Source organism: Ranitomeya imitator, chromosome 4, assembly GCF_032444005.1.
Source record: "Ranitomeya imitator isolate aRanImi1 chromosome 4, aRanImi1.pri, whole genome shotgun sequence".
NCBI lineage: Eukaryota > Metazoa > Chordata > Amphibia > Anura > Dendrobatidae > Ranitomeya > Ranitomeya imitator.
Window position 1 is genome coordinate 287,046,046 of NC_091285.1, and position 20,842 is coordinate 287,066,887.

At 45.8% G+C, this 20,842-nt stretch overlaps 1 protein-coding gene across 1 annotated transcript in view; it reads left to right on the forward strand.

The window, feature by feature from the left end:
- The window catches only part of TMCC3 (transmembrane and coiled-coil domain family 3), a 150,198-nt gene that overhangs the window by 44,724 nt on the left and 84,632 nt on the right, over positions 1-20,842 (forward strand). The gene's annotated exons all lie outside the window — the stretch shown is intronic.

Consider the following 20,842-nt stretch of genomic DNA (forward strand, 5'->3'; position numbering starts at 1 on the left):
CGGAAGCTGGCGGCAGCCTCGCCGCTCGCGCGCATTGGTGAACGGCGGAAGGTGAGAATAGCACCTTTTTCTTTTTTTTTTTTTTTTTAATTTTTAACATTATATCTTTTTACTATTGATGCTGCATAGGCAGCATCAATAATAAAAAGTTTGTCACAGTGTTAATAGCAGCGTTAACAGACTGTGTTACGCTGCAGTGTAACGCAGTCGGTTTAGCGGACTGCTAAAACGCTATGTGGGCGGCGGGCGCTGACTGGGGGGGTAAGTATGGAGGGGGCATTGACAGCAGAGGAGTAGGGAGCGGCCATTTTCCTATCGCCATGACAGCACCCCTACGAGAGAGAGGGGATCCGCCCACCTTCCGGACAGGAACCTACAGGATTTAAAGGGGCGGTCCCCCTCACCACTCCAGTTTGGGTTCCTGTCCGGACGGCGGGAGCCTGCACCAGCAGTCTTACCCGTGCCTCCATGCCTCTGCGCGGTATCTGTGGGAACGGCAGAATTGGGGGCTCGGAAGCAGCGTCGGGGGTGTCCTGCGCGCAGACCCCCCCTCGTCTGGCCATACGGAGCGCGTCCCAGGAGTCGGGCAGTGCCGTCCTGGTCCGCAGTTGAGCGCGGTGTGCAGCGTCCACACCGGCGCTGGTGAACCCGGAAGTAGTTAGTACAATTCGGGGGTAAGCCGGGGGAGGAGCGCTGCAGCGCTGTAAAAGAGCGGCGCCAATGGAATGAGTTGTGCAGCCATGTCCTCAGTAGGGGACGCCGAGCACCCTCATGGAGAGGGAACGGAGCAGCGCAGTAAGAGTGGTAGCGGCCGCTCAAGGAGAAGCAGCAGCAGCAGCGTGGTACGGGGGCAGCAGCGTGCGAGCGCCCCAGCGTCACATTTGGACCCTACTCCTCCAGAACCGGTATTCAGAGTCAGCCTTAATGGTGAGTGTTAACTAGACACCTGGTGCTGATATGGTCTGTTATTTGTGCTTTGTTTTAGGGGAAAAAAACAGCTAAATCTAAGCACAAGCAATGTGCTCTATGCATGACTCCAATGCCTGACAGTTATACCAAGAGGCTTTGTCAGGCTTGCATCTGTCAGACCTTAGAAGAGGAAGCTCCCCTTCGGTCATCAGACCTTAGAGCGGTCATAAGGGAGGAAATAAGTTATTCCCTTAGAGGCAGCCGCCAGGGAAGGTCGGGCAGGGACTTATCTCCAGGATCTAGTCTGTCCCTGCAAGAAGGTGAATGTTCCCGCTCCTCATCTCCATCCTCCTCAGATGAAGAGGGAAGGCCTTGTTTCTCGGTGGAGAACATTGACATGTTAGTTAAAGGAGTCCGAGCTACCATGGGTGTTGCAGAGAGCAAGGAACCAAGGTCCGCACAGGACATAATGTTTGTGGGCTTGTGCCAGAGGAGTCGTAAGGCATTCCCGGTGGTAGATACAGTTAAGTCCCTTATAAAGCGGGAATGGGATAAGCAGGATAAAGGTTTATTGCCGTCATCAGCCAAGAGAAGATATCCCTTTGACGACAATGATCTGGCAGAATGGATGAAAGTTCCAAAAGTGGATGCAGCGGTGGCTTCTACGTCTAAAGCCGGTGCTTTGCCGCTGCAGGATGTGGGCCTTCTGAAAGATCCGTCGGATAGAAAAGCCGACATGTTTTTGAAGAAAGTGTGGGAATCATCTGCGGGAGCGTTTAAGGCTGCTATCTCTAGCATGTGTACGGCTAGATCAGTCATGGCGTGGATATCACAGCTGGAGGAACAGCTGAAATCCAAGGTGCCCAGAGACAAGATGCTGAACTCTCTTTCGCAAATACGGGAAGGGGTGTCGTATTTAGCGGATGCATCGGTGGATTCTTTAAAGTTAGCGGCAAGATCAGCAGGCCTCTCAAACGCGGCTCGCCGAGCCTTATGGCTTAAAACCTGGAAAGGAGATGCCCAGGCGAGAGCTAAACTGTGTACAATACCGTGTAGGAGTGAGTAACTGTTTGGCCCGGTATTGGATGATATCCTAGCTAAAGCTGAGGATAGGAAGAAAGGTTTTCCTAAAGCTTTCAATCCTACCTTTAGGAATACCTTCAGGAGACGCTTCCAATACCGAAGACCTTACCACAACCGAGACTGGGAACCAACAGACCCGAAAAAGAAAGGTTCGGACTTTAATGCCTCATCATCTTCCTCAAGAAGAAGAAGAAATTATCGATAGTAAAGATCTTCCAGTAGGGGGCAGGTCAAAATATTTCTATGCGCAGTGGGCTAAAATAACTGCGAGTAATTGGGTTTTAGGTATAATTGATTCAGGGTTAAAATTAGAGTTTCGGGAGAAACCTTCTGATTTTTATATCTTGACTGCCCCTGATTCCTTAGACCAACAAAAAGCCCTTGAAAAAGAGGTCCATATGTTAAGACAGAAGGAAGTTATAGTGGAGGTTCCGAAACATCAACAGGGAAAAGGGTTCTATTCCCCTTTATTCTTAATCTCCAAACCAGATGAATCCTTTCGAACCATCATAAATTTACGGAGATTGAACAAACATCTAAATTATCATGCCTTTAAGATGGAATCTATTAAAACGGCGACTAAACTTCTTTTTCCCAGATGTTATATGACAGTCCTGGATTTAAAAGATGCGTATTACCATCTGCCCATTCACCAGGATCATCAACAATTCCTCAGAATGGCGGTGCGCTTTAACGACCAGGTCAGACACTTTCAGTTTACTGCAATGCCATTTGGTCTATCTATGGCACCGAGGGTGTTTACTAAAGTCATGGCGGAAGTATTGGCCCATGTCAGAGAACAGGATACATTAATTGTACCCTACTTGGATGACTTCCTGGTAGTGGGATATTCATTTTTTCAGTGTAGTACTCGCCTAAATCATGTAATATCTTCCTTACAGGACTTGGGGTGGATAGTCAATATGGAAAAATCAAGATTGGAACCATCAACAACTCAGACCTTCCTGGGTATTCTGCTAGATTCGGAAGAGCAACAATGTTTCCTTCCGGAAGACAAAAAGCAGAGGATTGTACACAGTCAGTACGGTAACAAGGAAGCCAGATCTGACTTTAAGAGACGCTATGTCCCTTCTGGGATCCCTAACGTCTTGCATACCAGCCGTCCAGTGGGCTCAATTCCACACTCGGGTGTTGCAGGCCCAAGTCTTGGATGCAGAGAGGAGTCTTCAAGGGCAATTAGGCGGAAGACTCAGGCTGTCCACCGCCACTCTACACATTCTGAGATGGTGGTTAAACAGAAGACATTTAGAAAAAGGAGTACGCTGGAGTGTAGTGCCAGACAACACGGTCACAACCGATGCCAGTCCAATAGGTTGGGGAGCTCATATAGGAGATGTTTGGACTCAAGGGCAATGGTCTCTCTTAGAGGCTCAAGTGTCCTCAAATTGGAAAGAGCTCACAGCAGTAAAGAAGGCTTTACTCAGGTTGCTTCCATCTCTGCAGGATTCACATGTAAGAGTCCAGACAGACAACACAACAGTAGTGGCGTATCTCAACCATCAAGGGGGTACAAGGTCAAGATCCCTAATGAACACCGCCACAGACATACTCAAAGTAGCCGAAGCCCATTTTTGCTCTCTATCAGCTGTTCACATTCGGGGAGAGCTCAACACAGTAGCAGATTACCTCAGCCGTCATTCTCTACGTCAGGGAGAATGGGTTCTGAATCGATGTGTGTTCAAACAGATAGATCGATAACGGGCAACCCCCATAGGTCTACTATTTGCAACGAGAGAGAACAGGCAGACCAGGAAGTTCGCTTCTCTTCAGGTGGCGGACAAGCCCTGTATAATAGACTCCCTTCAAATACACTGGGATTTCCCTCTGGCTTATGCGTTCCCCCCAATGTGTCTGATTCCTATAGTCCTCAGGAAGATCAGGGAGGAGAGAGCGAGAGTGATCCTGATTGCCCCCTTTTGGCCCAGGAGGGCATGGTTCTCGTTACTCAGGGCAATGTCTGTGTCCGACCCCTGGGTACTGCCGACCAGCCCGGAGCTTCTTTCTCAGGGTCCATTCCGTTACCCCAATGTGGAATCCCTGCATCTGACGGCATGGAATTTGAGAGGGAGTTGTTGAGGAGAAGAGGGTTTTCAGAGGCTCTCATATCTACCCTTTTAAAGAGCCGGAAAGAAGTTACCACTAAAATCTATGCTAAAACTTGGAAAAAGTTCCTTGCCTTCTATCAAAATCCCTTTTCAGGCAAGGTCCCAATTCCGGCTATTCTGGAGTTTTTACAGAAGGGCCAAGAATTGGGCTTGGCGGTAAATACCCTTAGAGTCCAAGTATCAGCTTTGGGAGCGTTATATAACAGCGATGTGGCGGGAAATAGATGGGTTTCCCGATTTATTAGGGCCACTGAAAGTAGTAACCCAGTGTTTATTTCTAGATTACCACCATGGGACTTAAATTTGGTTTTAGACGCCTTAACAGAACCCCCCTTTGAGCCATTAGATTCTGTCTCCATAAAAAATTTAACTTTAAAAACAGCCTTCCTAGTAGCCCTGACCTCTGCTAGGAGAGGGAGTGACTTACAAGCTTTGTCGATAGATCCTCCTTATTTAATGGTCTTTCAAGATAGGGTAGTATTAAAACCAGACCCAGCATACCTACCAAAAGTAGCTTCCAAATTTCATAGAAGTCAGGAAATAATTTTACCATCTTTCTGTGACAATCCGAATTCAGCTGACGAGCAGAAATATCACATGTTAGATGTCAGAAGAACTCTGTTTGTCTCCTTTCAGAATCCAAGGAAAGGGGCGAGTGTAACTAAAGCGTCTATCGCCAGATGGATAAGAGATGCCATATATCTTGCTTATACTGCTAAAGGCCAGACACCACCAGATGGCATCAGGGCCCACTCCACTCGAGCCATGGCCTCATCCTGGGCGGAAAGAGCGGACGTCTCCATAGACGTAATATGTAAGGCGGCAACGTGGTCATCTCCTTCCACCTTTTATAGACATTATCGTCTTGACTTATCTTCAGAGGTCAATTTAGTTTTTGGCCGAACAGTACTTAGTGCTGTAGTCCCTCCCAGGTGATTGATCTTTGAAAATCTCTCGTAGGGGTGCTGTCGTGGCGATAGGAAAACCGTTTTTTACGTACCGGTAATAGGATTTTATGGAGCCACGACAGCACCCGCACATTCCCCCCGTAGTTGATCACTGGTTTCTGCACCCTTTTGGAGAAAGTGTGCTTGTTAAACATTACTAAATACCATCACCTTCTAAAGAGTGATTTTTTTAAGTATATATGTTTATGTACTAACTCAATGGCGGTGTCCCTTATACTCTGAAACACAAACTGGAGTGATGAGGAGGACCGCCCCTTTAAATCCTGTAGGTTCCTGTCCGGAAGGTGGGCGGATCCCCTCTCTCTCGTAGGGGTGCTGTCGTGGCTCCGTAAAATCCTATTACCGGTATGTAAAAACCGGTTTCGCGGCTGGACTGTGCCCGTCGCTGATTGGTTGCTGCCGCGACCAATCAGCGACTTGGGATTTCCGTGACAGACAAACAGACAGAAGTGCCCCTTTAGACGAAAAAATATATATAGGTACAGTAGATAGATGGATACATACATATATACATACACGCAATAAATATTGTAGCATAGCGACTGGTCATGTGAATGATGGATGGTATGTATCGCAGAGGTGGATGGCCCTGTGATGGAAGCCTGTGTATGTTTTGGGTATGTTTTGCTCAAGCAGATCTACTGCTGTTTGTTTACATTGGGAAGGCTTCCAGGTGATTGGAGAGATGGGTGGGTTCAGTCACCTACAAACCCAGCCAAAGAGGCGTGTCTGAACACGTAAGATGGTTTTGTGTGTAAGGACCTGTGGTGATGTCACGCTCACCTGACTAGCCATGTGACAGGTACCTGGGTGTGGTTACACTTATGTAAAGGAGGTGTGTGTAGCACATGGTAAGGGAGAGATTGAGTTAGTGTCTGTCAGGGTGGACACACTTCTGTGTGTCCTGGCAGGACACTGCAGAATGGCCTGTGTGTTGGACGGTTCCAAGGGGGGACGTCCTGGAAGCACACAGAGACCATTCCAGGCTGGAGAGCCTGCGTGCTGGACATAGCACGGACGGTCGGTGTTGGAGGCACCTGGAGACCGTAGACCTGGACGGTCTGTGTTGAGGACCTGGGACTGACCTGAAGTCAGTGTAAGGAGTGGAACTTCTGAGAGGTAACCCCGGACAACGGGATTATAATATACAGCAGAGAAGCCTATCTGCTACGTGAACTGTCCAATGTTTCATGGCTGTAATGAAATGGACTGTACCCTGTCTGGTTTATGCGGAGTTTAAATAAACCATATGGACTGATGTGTGAGAGATATCGTGCCTGAAGTGTTTATCCTGCTGCCAAGCTAGTATCCCCAAGACCCGTAGCGGGTGAAACGCTACAATATATATATATATTTTTTTCTTCTCGATTCTCCCAATGTACTTTTACAATGCTGCTAGTTTTCTGGTCTACTTCTCCTTCAATTTGGAAATGTTTGGCCTCATTTACTTGACTGTTTTTGGATCCCAAATGAGCGATCTACTGAATCTCCTTAAAGTCTGTTTCATATAGTCATGGCTGAGTGTTGCCACCCTTGACATTTTTTTCAGAAAATAAAGTATTTCTCCCAGGAAATTATTGTTATACACATGTTTATTTCCTTTCTGTGTATTGGAACAACACTAAAAAAAGAGAGGGGAAAAAAAGTAAATAGGACATAATTTCACACACAGCCCTCAAAATGAGCCGGACAAAATTGTTGGCACTCGCAACTAGTGTTGAGCGATACCTTCCGATATCCAGAAGTATCGGATTGGATTGGCCGATATCCAAAAAATATCGGATATCGCCGATACCGATACCCGATACCAATGCAAGTCAATGGGACACAAATATCGGAATGAAAATAAGCCCTTTGTGTCCTATATGCTGTTCCGGAGGGGGGAAGAGTGTGCGTGGGCGGACACTGTGCGGGCCTGCCCGGGGGTCTGTGCGGGCCTGCCCGGGGCTCTGTGTATGCAGGCATCATCCGATGGGACTACAAGTGAGACTAGGGACTTTTTTTTTTTACAGCGGCGGAGGAATACAGTATGGAAGGATACCTTCCTCCCGTCATTGTTTTCCTGGAGCCCCTGGAGAGCGGTCGCATCAGCTGATGCTGCCGTTCTCCACTGGAGATCGTCGTGGGACACTCGTGGATTTCTGCGGACAGGGAGTATACAGGCTCTCCATGTACATAGTCTATTGATAGTTATCTGCTTTATCACAAGAGTGACTGAGCTGGAATAGCATGCACGCTCTGCTGTAGTCTGGGAAATGATGATCACCAGGTGATAAAACCTTAATTGTGAGTAAATGGCACACAGTTTTCTATGTGATACATAGTTAAATTCAGTGTTTTAACCCCTATCTCTTGCTGTCCTTAGATTGCATAGCAAAAAACTGCCAGATTCACTTTAAAAGTAGGGTTTAACTGGTACAATGGATAGGTCTGTGGCTGATAGGCTATGTGCACACACTGCGGATTTTGCTGCGGATTCGCAGCTGTTTCCCATGAGTTTACAGTACCATGTAAACCTATGGAAAACAAAATCCGCAGTGCACATGCTGCGGAAAAAAACGAGCGGAAACGCTGCGTTGTTTATTCCGCAGCATGTCAATTCTTCGTGCAGATTCCGCTGCAGGTTACACTTGCTCCATAATAGGAATCCGCAGGTGTAAAACCGCAGGTGGAATCCGCACAAAAACCCCGGTAATTCTGCAGGAAAGCCGCAGGTAATCTGCAGTGCGGTTTACCTGCGGATTAACAAAAAGTGGTGTGGAAAAATCCGCAGACATCCCACCTACGTGTGCACATACCCTCACAGATCCGTTTTAATCCTGTTCATGGCACACATTGCTCTATGAAATCTGTGATTTATCATATCACTATCATTTAGGCCATATGCACACGATGCCTTTTTTATGCATTTAACGCTGCATTTTTCCGTGCGGAAATGGGCCAAAAACGTTATGGAATCCTTATGCAAGCTAATGCCATGACAATCCTGAAGTGCTGTGCACATGATCAGTAAATTTCCTTTGAGTATTTGCAGAGTTTTGCTTTTTTTTCTGCAGCATGTCAATTCTTCGTGCATTTCTGCAGCGTTTTTCACCCATTGACTTCAATTGAGTCAGTCAAATCCACAGCAAAAACGCAGGTATGAAAATGTTTGCCGATTTGCTGAGTTTTAGTTTGAGTTTTTACCGGCTTCCTATGGTGTTCCCCACTCGGTCATCTTTGTGACAGCGTGGGAAACACTGGCGCGGTGGTTCTTATCGACGGTAACGCTGCTGCGGTTGAGACCGTTGGTCAGAGCGCTGCGGGGTCATGCTGAGAGATGTCAGTGTGACTCTCTGTGGAGGCGACTCTCTCCTTTACTCAGGCCAGGTTCACATTGCGTTAGGCTATATTCACACTTTGCGGATTTTGCTGCGGATCCGCAGCGGATTTGACCGCTGCGGATTCGCAGCAGTTTCCCATGAGTTTACATTTCAATGTAAACCTATGGGAAACAAAAAACGCTGTGCACATGCTGCAGAAAAATCCGCGCGGAAACGCTGCGGATTACATTTCGCAGCATGTCACTTCTTTTCTGCGGATTTTCAGCTGCTCCAATAGAAAACTGCAGTTGAAAATCCGCAGAAGAAAACGCAGTAAAAACCGCAATGGGTTTTCACTGCGGATTTTGCAATTCCGCTGCGGAAAAATCCGCAGTGGAATCTGCAAAGTGTGCACATAGCCTTAAACAGCAGCTCGTTCAACACATACGTGAACGGGCTGCTGACGCAAGTGCCGACATTCTTCATCGCGCTAGCGCAGATAGAGCATCTGCTAGCTCTATCTGCGCTAGCAGTGACGGACCCGGAAACTCTGCAGCCCGCGTCTCAGGGTCCGTCATTCAATGACGGCACATCCCTAGCGCACGCCTATTGTGGGCGTGCGATAGCGATGTGTCCGACATAGGAATTAATGGCGGCCTTAAAGGACTACGTTACACCGCATTTGTGCCGCGGTGTAACGTAGTCCGTCTAACGGACTGCCAGAAAACAGTGTGAACCCAGCGTAAGCTGTGGGCTGACAATACAAAGGTTACATCAACACCCCACCCCAACCATTACCCCACTTGACACCGCTACAGGGCAAGTGGGAAGAGTGAGGCTAAGCACCTGATTTGGCGCATCTTTCTGGCACTGCTGAGAGCTAATGTTTTTAGTCTGGGCCAATATCCATCTCCTCTTCCTAGGCTATTTAATATCAGCCCACTGCTGGCTGCCTAGCCTTTGCTGGTTAGATTATATAGGGAGACCCTATGTCAATTTTAATCTGGGGTCTCCCTGTAAACTATCCAGTAAAGGCTAAGCAAACAGCTGTGAGCTGATATTAGTAGCCTGGGAACTTTTGTGGCTATTGGCTCCTTCCCAGAATATTAACATCAGCCCTCAGCTTTCCTTCTGCTGGTTATGAAAATTACATGGGAGCCCACGCAATTCTTTTTTTTTATTTATTTTTTTTTGTAATTTAAGAGTTTGGTTACATCCTATGTAGGTTTGTACGCTCCTACATAGACTGGTGACATGTCCCTGTGTTTGTGTACGTTTGTGTTTACTTACCACCTTAGTAATGAGGGTGTCTGGATGAAGCTTTTTCATTATTACGCTAGGGCTTGGTGTCAATGACAGCTGCTGACACCAAGCCCTGATCCCATTACCCTCATGCCACTGCATCAGAATGAAAAAGGTGGTGTTGAACCAAGAAATTACATCACAAAACTTTATTTTTTTTCTAAATCTTTTACCTCTAAAAAAAAGCCTTCATTGCTGTACAAAAACACCTGCAAAATCTCATGCAAAAAGTGACACATACGCCCCAAAATTCACAGCAAAATGTGTTTTTTTTGCTGCATCGTTTTCACTGCCAGGAGATGCAGAAACCTTGCAGTAATTTATGCAAGCAAATGCTCAATATGCGCACCTAGATCAGATAGGCTATGGGGTGCACACTGTGACGTCTCCAGTCACCTGAGCATCTGAGCTCTGATGTGCCAACTTATAAGACGGCTGTGTTTATGATTCACAGACACCACTGTGCTGCTTTCTTATTCTCCATTTATTATGTAAATGAGACAACAATTCAATTGTGTATTGTAACCCCAGGCGTTGTATGTTCTGAATGACTTGGCAAATGTTCACATGATAACACTGTGAATCACATGTTCTTATTGCTTGCAGCGTCAACTGATGCAGACATGTTGATAAAAATGTACATTGTCCTTCCTTCAGCGCATTTCATCACGGAATGGTCACTTGGGACCATTTAATGTAGTACAGGCAGGTCAGCAAAGAGAAGCACTGGAAACTGAAGATCTAGTCATTAGAAAGGGTTCGCGTCACATAAAGATGAGATTATTTATTGCTCGCCTCTTACCTCATGTTTGCCTACTGCATGGAGTGATAGTGCCCACCTTCCTTACTTGTATGCCTTTCACCTTAATTTTCTAATGTTTACCTGTTCAGTAAGGCTAGGTTCCCATTGCGTTAATGGGTTAGCGCTAACGGACAGCGTTGCACGGCGAAAATGTCGCAATTAACGCCGTGCAACGGGTCCGTTAGCGCACCCATTGACAGCAATGTTATTTTTGCCTGTAGCGCATCGCTAGCGTGTGCCATTTTCGGCACGCGCTAGCGATGTGCCGTTGTTTTGTGACGGACCTCGGACGCTGCTTGCAGCGTCCGAGGCGTGTCCGAGGTCCGGTCCTCACTAGCGCAGATCTGGGATCTGCGCTAGCGGGGACGGCGAACGTGGACCAAAAAGAAACATTGCGTTAGCGCAATCCGCTAGCGCTATACGCTTAACGGATTGCCCTAACGCAATGGGAACCTAGCCTTATTGTAATGAGCACTTATTTAATATATAGGTGTCAAAATCTTCTCCACTTACCGCCGATTGACGGACACATGGAGATTACATCTGTATAAATACCAAGAAATGCGGCATTCGCCCTTTCCTAGAAGAAAAAGTCCATGTTCCAGGACATTCACGTGAGGTGGCAGGGGGGTTGCGGGAGGGGGTCTTTTCTTTTTTTCCCGACCTCATTTTGAGGTGCAAACCCTGGTTGTCATGCCAACCTATTGGCGCCCTGCAATCATGTGACAAGGCTGCCAATGGGCGAGGTAACGGCTGATCGGTGGAAGTGCTGTGTTGTTAATACAAATAATACTGGTGTCTTTCAAAACTGCCAATATCCCTGTGTATGAGATTGATGGCTTTCAAACAAACGATCAGCTGTACTATTGTAAATGGCCGACTTTAGACCTTGACTGATCGGACATTAGGATAGGTTATAAAACACACACATTCTGAAACAGGTTGTTCAATACTGTCTACATGGGATGAAAATTTATTTAAAAAATGCGCCATAAATCTCACACAGTTTGTGAGAAATCTGCTTGAAATTCCAGAGGGTACACGCAAATTTTACCTAAGATTCACCATGGATTCCACCTCTGCGTTGCAAAGGGTAAAGTTTAATCTAAAAATCTGCAGCATAGCTACAAGTGATGGACACACTGATTTTCTCTTAGCAAGTCTCATCCAAGAGCTGCCTAAGCCTTCTTTCACATTTCCGTCGGTACAATGCTGTCGCCAAGCGTTGGCGCGACGTACCGTCGGAAGTTTGTGAATTTGTGAGTGACGGTGGCAACGGACGCAGTGTTGCGTTTTTTCCACAGAACGACGCATTGTGACGGTAATGTGAAAGTAGCCGAACATCTAATCTACTCTGCTGGAACTGTAATAGACTGTCTTTTCTTCTAGGACAATCTGCAGCTTATCTGCCTGTGTGAACATACCCTTACGATACCAGTAGATGAGTGTCAGAAAGCCAAGTCCCTACTTCAATGAAAGATCCTTCAATTCACAGCAATGCCCAGTACCATCTGGCTGCTGCTGTAGTAAGGGCAGTAAAAGGGGCACAATTGAGCGGTCTTTTTTCTGACATTCGCGCTGCTCGCACAAATGCCACAGGCGTCTGCTTTATAACCCGGTGAGCAGTTACCAGCGCCTCGGATTCTCCATGGAGCTAAGATCACTCTGCGTCATGAACCAGGTTGATGAATGTGCGTAATCACGGTGACGTTATTGATGCCAGATTTAATCATTCAGCGGTCTTTGCTGCAGAAATAATGTCTCTGTAAAGCGAGAACTGCCGGTGGTTGTCTGTGTCTTGTTCTATTGCAGTGTTCGATCCATCGCTTATATTTGATTTCCTAGTGATTTTTTTTGTACATTGCAGTCTTTGTACACGTCTGCATATTATTGTGTTGCTTTCCACATGGACCTGGATGGTCCTAATCTGTGAACTATGTATTTTGTTCCCTTTCTCTTGATTTGTCATATAGAATAATATATACCGTAAATGTTTGCCATTTGCTAACTTAGTATGTTCACACAACATTTTTTTTTTTTCGTTTTAGTTTTTTCTTAGACCGCTTTGAAGCTGATCTACTCCCACCCAGAGAAGGCTCAAAAGAATGAACTTTATTTTCTATACAAAAATGACTTGCTGCTCTTATGTTGAAGATTTTATGCACCTCATTTTTTTAAATTTATTTAACTTTTTTTAATAAATAAAATGAAGTGACCTGGCCATTGTTCAGGCTTGGAAGATTTGTTTTGTTTTGTTTTTTTTACTTAAAAAGAATGATCAATGCGAAGGCTAAAAAGACCCCCAGGGTTCTTTTTGAGTGTTTTCTCAAATGTTTTCACCTAAAAGAAAAATGCTAGTTTCTTATTTTTGTTTAATGAATTTCTAAAAAGCCAAAGGAGGAGAAAGGAAAAAAAATCCTGAGCAAACACCTTAGGGTACGTTCCCACAGTCAGTAAATGCTGCTGGTTGGACGCTGTGTACCTCCGCAGCATCCAACCCGCAGCGTCAAGATGTTATGGCATAGTGGATGGAATTTCAAGAAATCCCATGCCCACTATGCGTGCACAGATGCCTGCAGATCACCCGCAGAGATGGACATGCAGCGTGTCTTTCCAGACCGCAGCATGTCCATTTATCTTGTGGAGAAGTGGTGACTCCGCACTGTTCAGTGAACACATACGGAATCACCTGCGTTCAAAAGCCGGCAGCGGACATGCTGCGTCCAAAGCACTGCCAATTACTGACCATCTGCACATGCCCTTAGTCTCCTCAAAAATGGTGTGAAAAATGGCAAAAAGGTGCTCATGACCACCCCTTCCAAAAAAAACCCGTAAATCCAAAGCATTATTTTTTTTTTAAATGCTGAAAAATGTTGTGTGCACATAACCTTAGATCTGGTGGGGCACAAGTAAGCACATGGACATTTTAGTTTAGAGCCGGGGTCTTGCTGATACCGATGCTTGCATACTTGCATTGCACAGCCCTGAAGGATCTGGAGGAAGGCATTTTTTTTAGTTATTCAACAAAACATTTCCATATGTTAGTCTGTTCTTTTATCTGAACCAACACTGTGTTACCTCTTTTGTATTCGTTTCTGGGAAGTGCCCTATAAATATGGAAAATCTCTATCTTCAGGATTTTGCATTTAGAGGAAGATGTGCGGTATGAAAATACTTGTTGAACCTGTTTTTAAACATACTTGCGCCCACAGACTAAAACCTCTTTTATCAGCTTTGTACAGCCAGTGTAATGACGGGACAATTCTTCTCTCTCTCACAACTTATCAGTAGTTTTGTCTAATGTGGTCGAAGAACAGATCGGAATTCAGCCTGGCTAAAGCTCACGAAGAATAAATTTGTTACGGTTTTAAGAAAAATACAAAATGCCGTCATGCACACCAGCATATTGTATAATATTGCTTTGTTTTTTTAACAGTTGTATGGGGCCTCTGCTGTACCCCTGTATTCTTCAGAATTTTCTATAGCAGTACACAGCAGTATTTTTTTCAGGTTTAATAAGAATTAGAAAAAAACATAATTTATGGCATGCGTCATCAGCTATACATACAGCTACATTCTCCCTTGGGCACATTGCTTTGAGGGAAGAATATACCAGAATCCAAAGCTGCCTGTAATGCTCTATATGAAGGAGCACATGGTTTTCTTCTCTTTCCTATAGGGATGTATTATACAGGGGAATTTTCTGTAGGATTCCAAACAAGTTCGGGAGAAAAACAAATCGTGGCATGCTCTGCTAGACAGGGGTATGGAGCCGGTAAGGCTAATTTCACACTAGCGTCGGATTTGGCCCGTCTCAGTGCGTCGGGCCGAGATTCCGACGCTAGCGTTTAATGCGCCGCACAACGGGTGCAGCGGATGCATTTCTCCGGCGCATCCGCTGCCCCATTGTGAGGTGCGGGGAGGTGGCGGCGGAGTTCTGGCCGCGCATGCGCGGTTGGAAAAAGCGGTCCGTCGGCAGCAAAAAAACGTTACATTTAAAGTTTTTTGCTCCCGGTGGTCCGCCACAACACAGCGCAACCGTCGCACGACAGTTGCGACATGTGTCAATACGTCGGTAATGTTACTCTATGGGGCAAAAACGCATCCTGCAAACAACTTTGCAGGATGCGTTTTTGCCCCTAAACGATGCATTGCGGCGTATTAATAAAACCGCCAGTGTGAAAGTAGCCTAAGCCAAACCTCGACTCCTCAATTTATACATCTTCACAACTCTGACCCCACGGCACTGCCTCACTACTGAGCATATACATAAAGTGCAGCACAGATTCATCTCAACTATAAGCCGAAATTCTTAGATCAGAAATAGAACAGACATTTATAGGACATTTCATAACTTTCCCAAATTCTTATGAAAAAATGTACAGCGCATCCTGCATGGTACTAAGGTACCAAATGTATTACATGGATTCAGACTCCACATCCCTGCTACTAGATGACAAATGTATAGAGAATTATTATGCTTAGCGCCATCATATTCTCCAGTGCTCTACAGACATAGTCATCGCTGTCCCCATTGGTGCTCACAATTGAAATTCCCCATCAATATGTCTTGGGAGTGTAGGAGGAAACCCATGCAAAATGAGAACATACAGACTCCATGCAGGTCTTGTCCTTGGTGAGATTTGAACCCGAGTCCCCAGCGCTGCTGTCATGCGTCTGGATTCAACCCTTGATCTTGTGGTTGGCATCTTTCCGCTGTGTGTTTTCATTCTGTTGTCTTTATTTGTCGGTTTTGGAGAACAGGTGTTTTTGATTTACTGTTTGTCTGTGCTATCACCTTTTGGGTGCAGCTTTAAATATCTTCCTCTACTGATGTTTCCTGCTGGTGATAGACTTTGCTGTAGTTTGTTGGTTGTAGTTGCTTTGTGTGATTCCTTTTCTCCTTAGCAGTTCCTAGGATTGCTATAGTAGTAATTCTCTAAAGACATTTATGGTAAGCCTCATCGAGAGGAGGTGGGGTCATTGCATCACCTTAGGGTGCCAACCTCCTTGGTCAGGCATGGACAGACCAGGATCAGAGAAGGGCTTTTCCTAGTCTGAACAGGGACCTGTCTGGTTCAGGCATTTGTCTTCCTGGTTTGTATGTTACCCGTGTGAATGTGCTTTGGCATTCATAACCGCTGCAAAGCTACAGTGCTAACCACTGAGCCACCATGCTGCCATAGCTTGATATGATGCTTGAAGCCTTGTACCCGATACACATATGGCTGTCCCATACAGCTCTTGCTGTAATTCATCTTGTAGTTTGGTCAAAAGATACCGTATATACTCGAGTATAAGCCGAGATTTCTGCCCAATTTTTGGGCTGAAAGTGCCCCTCTCGGCTTATACTCGAGTCAGGGTCGGCGGGTGAGGGGGAGAGAGGTCTGAGGCATACTCACCTAGTCCCGGCGCTCCCCCTGCCCGTCCCACAGTCTTCGGGTGCCGCAGCTCTTCCCCTGTTCAGCGGTCACGTGGGACCGCTCATTAAAGTTATGAATATGGACTCCACTCCCATAGGGGTGGAGCCGCATATTCATTTCTCTAATGAGCGGTAACGGTGACCGCTGATAGAGGAAGAGGCTGCGACACCCGGAGACCAGCTGTCCGGGAGAAGGAGCCAGGGACACCGGGAGCAGGTAAGTATTTCATATTTACCTGTCCGCGTTCCTCCCGCCGGGTGCCGCGCCGTCTTCCGCGTCCTCTTGCTCTGACTGTTCAGGTCAGAGGGCGCGATGACGTACTAGTGTGCGCCGCCCTCTGCCTGAACAGTCAGTGCGGAGAGACGCTGAGGAGCTGCAAGCAAGAGAGGTGAGTATGGCATTTTTTTTTTTATTGCAGCAGCAATGGCACAGCTTTCTATGGCACATCTATGGGGCAATAATGAACGGTGCAGAGCAATCTATATGGGGCACAGCTTTCTATGGCACATCTATGGGGCAATAATGAACGGTGCAGAGCATTCTATATGGGGCACAGCTTTCTATGGCACATCTATGGGGCAATAATGAACGGTGCAAAGCAATCTATATGGGGCACTTCTTTGTATGGCACATCTATGAGGCAATAATGAACGGTGCAGAGCAATCTATATGGGGCACAGGTTTCTATGGCACATCTATGGGGCAATAATGAACGGTGCAGAGCATTATACATATAATTTTACTTTTATTGGTATCTTTTTAGTTTTGAAATTCACCGGTAGCTGCTGCATTTTCCACCCTAGGCTTATACTCGAGTCAATAAGTTTTCCCAGTTTTTTGTGGCAAGATTAGGGGGGTCGGCTTATACTCGGGTCGGCTTATACTCTAGTATATACGGTAAATGTGCTCATTGATTTACAGCTAGACAAAAAGTGGTTCAAGCATCAGAGGTTACCAGCACTAGTATGGTAGGAATAATGGCACAGTAGCGTTCCGCATACCATATTACAGCCTGATGGTTCGCATGTAGTTATGAGCACTGTTATGGCTGTGAAGCTTTCTAGCATGTGAGTGTCTTTAGAGCCCAGTGTGCATTCATTGCACATCCTACAGTTTTCACAGCTGGCCTTCTCAGCAATGTTAAAAAGTGTACCATATTTAACCCCTTTCTGCCATTAGACGTACTATTGCGTCCATGTGGGGTGGGCTTTTCTTCCCAAGGACGCAATAGTACGTCATATGCGATCGGCAGCGCTCACGGGGGGAGCGCCGCCGATCGCGGCCGGGTGTCAGCTGTTTATCGCAGCTGACATCCGGCACTATGTGCCAGGAGCGGTCACGGACCGCCCCCGGCACATTAACCCCCGGCACACCGCGATCAAAGATGATCGCGATGTGCCGGCGGTACAGGGAAGCACCGCGCAGGGAGGGGGCTCCCTGCGGGCTTCCCTGAGCCCCCCGCAGCAACGCGATGTGATCGCGTTGCTGCGAGGGTCTCACCTCCCTCCCTGCTCCCTCCAGCCCCGGATCCAAGATGGCCGCGGATCCGGGTCCTGCAGGGAGGGAGGTGGCTTCACAGAGCCTGCTCAGAGCAGGCACTGTGAAGCAGCCTGCACTCCTATCAGATCAGTGATCTGACAGAGTGCTGTGCAAACTGTCAGATCACTGATCTGTGATGTCCCCCCCTGGGACAAAGTAAAAAAGTAAAAAAAAAAAATTTCAAATGTGTAAAAAAAAATTAAAAAAAATATTCCAAAATAATGAAAAAAAAATAAAAATATTATTCCCATAAATACATTTCTTTATCTAAATAAAAAAAAAAAAACAATAAAAGTACACATATTTAGTATCGCCGCGTCCGTAACGGCCCGACCTATAAAACTGGCCCACTAGTTAACCCCTTCAGTAAACACCGTAAGAAAAAAAAAAAAAAAACGAGGCAAAAAACAACGCTTTATTATCATACCGCCGAACAAAAAGTGGAATAACACGCGATCAAAAAGACAGATATAACTAACCATGGTACCGCTGAAAACGTCATCTTGTCCCGCAAAAAACGAGCCGCCATACAGCATCATCAGCAAAAAAATAAAAAAGTTATAGCCCTGAGAATAAAGCGATGCAAAAATAATTATTTTTTCTATAAAATAGTTTTTATCGTATAAAAGCGCCAAAACATAAAAAAATGATATAAATGAGGTGTCGCTGTAATCGTACTGACCCGAAGAATAAAACTGCTTCATCAATTTTACCAAACGCGGAACGGTATAAACGCCTCCCCCAAAAGAAATTCATGAATAGCTGGTTTTTGGTCATTCTGCCTCACAAAAATCGGAATAAAAAGCGATCAAAAAATGTCACGTGCCCGAAAATGTTACCAATAAAAACATCAACTCGTCCCGCAAAAACCAAGACCTCACATGACTCTGTGGACCAGAATATAGAAAAATTATAGCTCTCAAAATGTGGTAACGCAAAAAATATTTTTTGCAATAAAAAGCGTCTTTCAGTGTGTGACGGCTGCCAATCATAAAAATCCGCTAAAAAACCCGCTATAAAAGTAAATCAAACCCCCCTTCATCACCCCCTTAGTTAGGGAAAAATTAAAAAAATGTATTTATTTCCATTTTCCCATTAGGGCTAGGGTTAGAGTTAGGGCTAGGGTTAGGGCTAGGGCTAGGGTTAGGGCTAGGGTTAGGGCTAGGGTTAGGGTTAGGGCTAGGGCTAGGGTTAGGGTTAGGGCTAGGGTTAGGGCTAGGGTTAGGGCTAGGGTTAGGGCTAGGGTTAGGGCTAGGGTTAGGGCTAGGGTTAGGGCTAGGGTTAGGATTAGGGTTAGGGCTAGGGTTAGGGCTAGGGCTACAGTTTGGGTTGGGGCTAAAGTTACAGTTAGGGTTTAGATTACATTTACGGTTGGGAATAGGGTTGGGATTAGGGTTAGGGGTGTGTCAGGGTTAGAGGTGTTAGGGTTACTGTTGGGATTAGGGTTAGGGATGTGTTTGGATTAGGGTTTCAGTTATAATTGGGGGGTTTCCACTGTTTAGGCACATCAGGGGCTCTCCAAACGCGACATGGCGTCCGATCTCAATTCCAGCCAATTCTGCGTTGAAAAAGTAAAACAGTGCTTCTTCCCTTCCGAGCTCTCCCGTGTGCCCAAACAGGGGTTTACCCCAACATATGGGGTATCAGCGTACTCAGGACAAATAGGACAACAACTTTTGGGGTCCAATTTCTCCTGCTACCCTTGGGAAAATACAAAACTCGGGGCTAAAACATATTTTTTGTGGGGAAAAAAAAGATTTTTTATTTTCACGGCTCTGCGTTATAAACTGTAGTGAAACACTTGGGGGTTCAAAGTTCTCACAACACATCTAGATTAGTTCCCTGGGGGGTCTAGTTTCCAATATGGGGTCACTTGTGGGGGGTTTCTACTGTTTAGGTACATTAGGGGTTCTGCAAACGCAATGTGACGTCTGCAGACCATTCCATCTAAGTCTGCATTCCAAATGGCGCTCCTTCCCTTCCGAGCTCTGCCATGCGCTCAAACGTTGGTTTCCCCCAACATACGGGGTATCAGCGTACTCAGGACAAATTGGACAACAACTTTTGGGGTCGAATTTCTCCTCTTACCCTCGGGAAAATACAAAACTGGGGGCTAAAAAATAATTTTGGGGGGAAAGATTTTTTTTTTTAATTTTCACGGCTCTGCGTTACAAACTGTAGTGAAACACTTGGGGGTTCAAAGATATCACAACACATCTAGATGAGTTCCTTAGGGGGTCTAGTTTCCAAAATGGTGTCACTTGTGGGAGGTTTCTACTGTTTAGGTACATTAGGGGCTCTGCAAATGCAATGTGACACCTGCAGACCATTCCATCTAAGTCCTCATTCCAAATGGAGCTCCTTCCCTTCCGAGCCCTCCCATGCGCCCAAACAGTGGTTCCCCCCCACATATGGGGTATCAGCGCACTCAGGACAAATTGGACAACAAATTGTGGGGTCGAATTTCTCCTTTTACCCTCGGGAAAATACAAAACTGGGGGCTAAAAAATAATTTTTGTGGGAAAAAATTTTTTTTTTATTTTTACGGCTCTCCATTATAAACTTCTGTGAAGCCCTTGGTGGGTCAAAGCGCTCAGCACACATCTAGATAAGTTCCTAAGGGGGTCTACTTTCCAAAATGGTGTCACTTGTGGGGGGTTTCTACTGTTTAGGTACATTAGGGGCTCTGCAAACGCAATGTGACACCTGCAGACCATTCCATCTAAGTCTGCATTCAAATGGCACTCCTTCCCTTCTGAGCCCTCCCATGTGCCCAAACAGTGGTTCCCCCCACATATGGTGTATCATCGCACTCAGGACAAATTGGGCAACAAATTTTGGGGTCCAATTTCTCCTGTTACCCTCAGGAAAATACAAAACTGGGGGCTAAAAAAATAATTTTTGTGGGAAAAAAATTTTGTTTTATTTTTACGGCTCTGCATTATAAACTTCTGTGAAGCACTTGGTGGGTCAAAGTGCTCACCACACCTCTAGATAAGTTCCTTAGGGGGTCTACTTTCCAAAATGGTGTCACTTGTGGGGGGTTTCAATGTTTAGCCACATCAGGGGCTCTCCAAACGAAACATGGCGTCCCATCTCAATTCCAGTCAATTTTGCATTGAAAAGTCAAATGGCGCTCCTTCGCTTCCGAGCTCTGCCATGCGCCCAAACAGTGGTTTACCCCCACATGTGGGGTATTGGCATACTCAGGACAAATTGTACAACAATGTTTGGGGTCCATTTTCTCCTGTTACCCTTGGTAAAATAAAACAAATTGGAGCTGAATTACATTTTTTGTGAAAAAAAGTTAAATGTTCATTTTTATTTAAACATTCAAAAAATTCCTGTGAAGCACCAGAAGGGTTAATAAACTTCTTGAATATGGTTT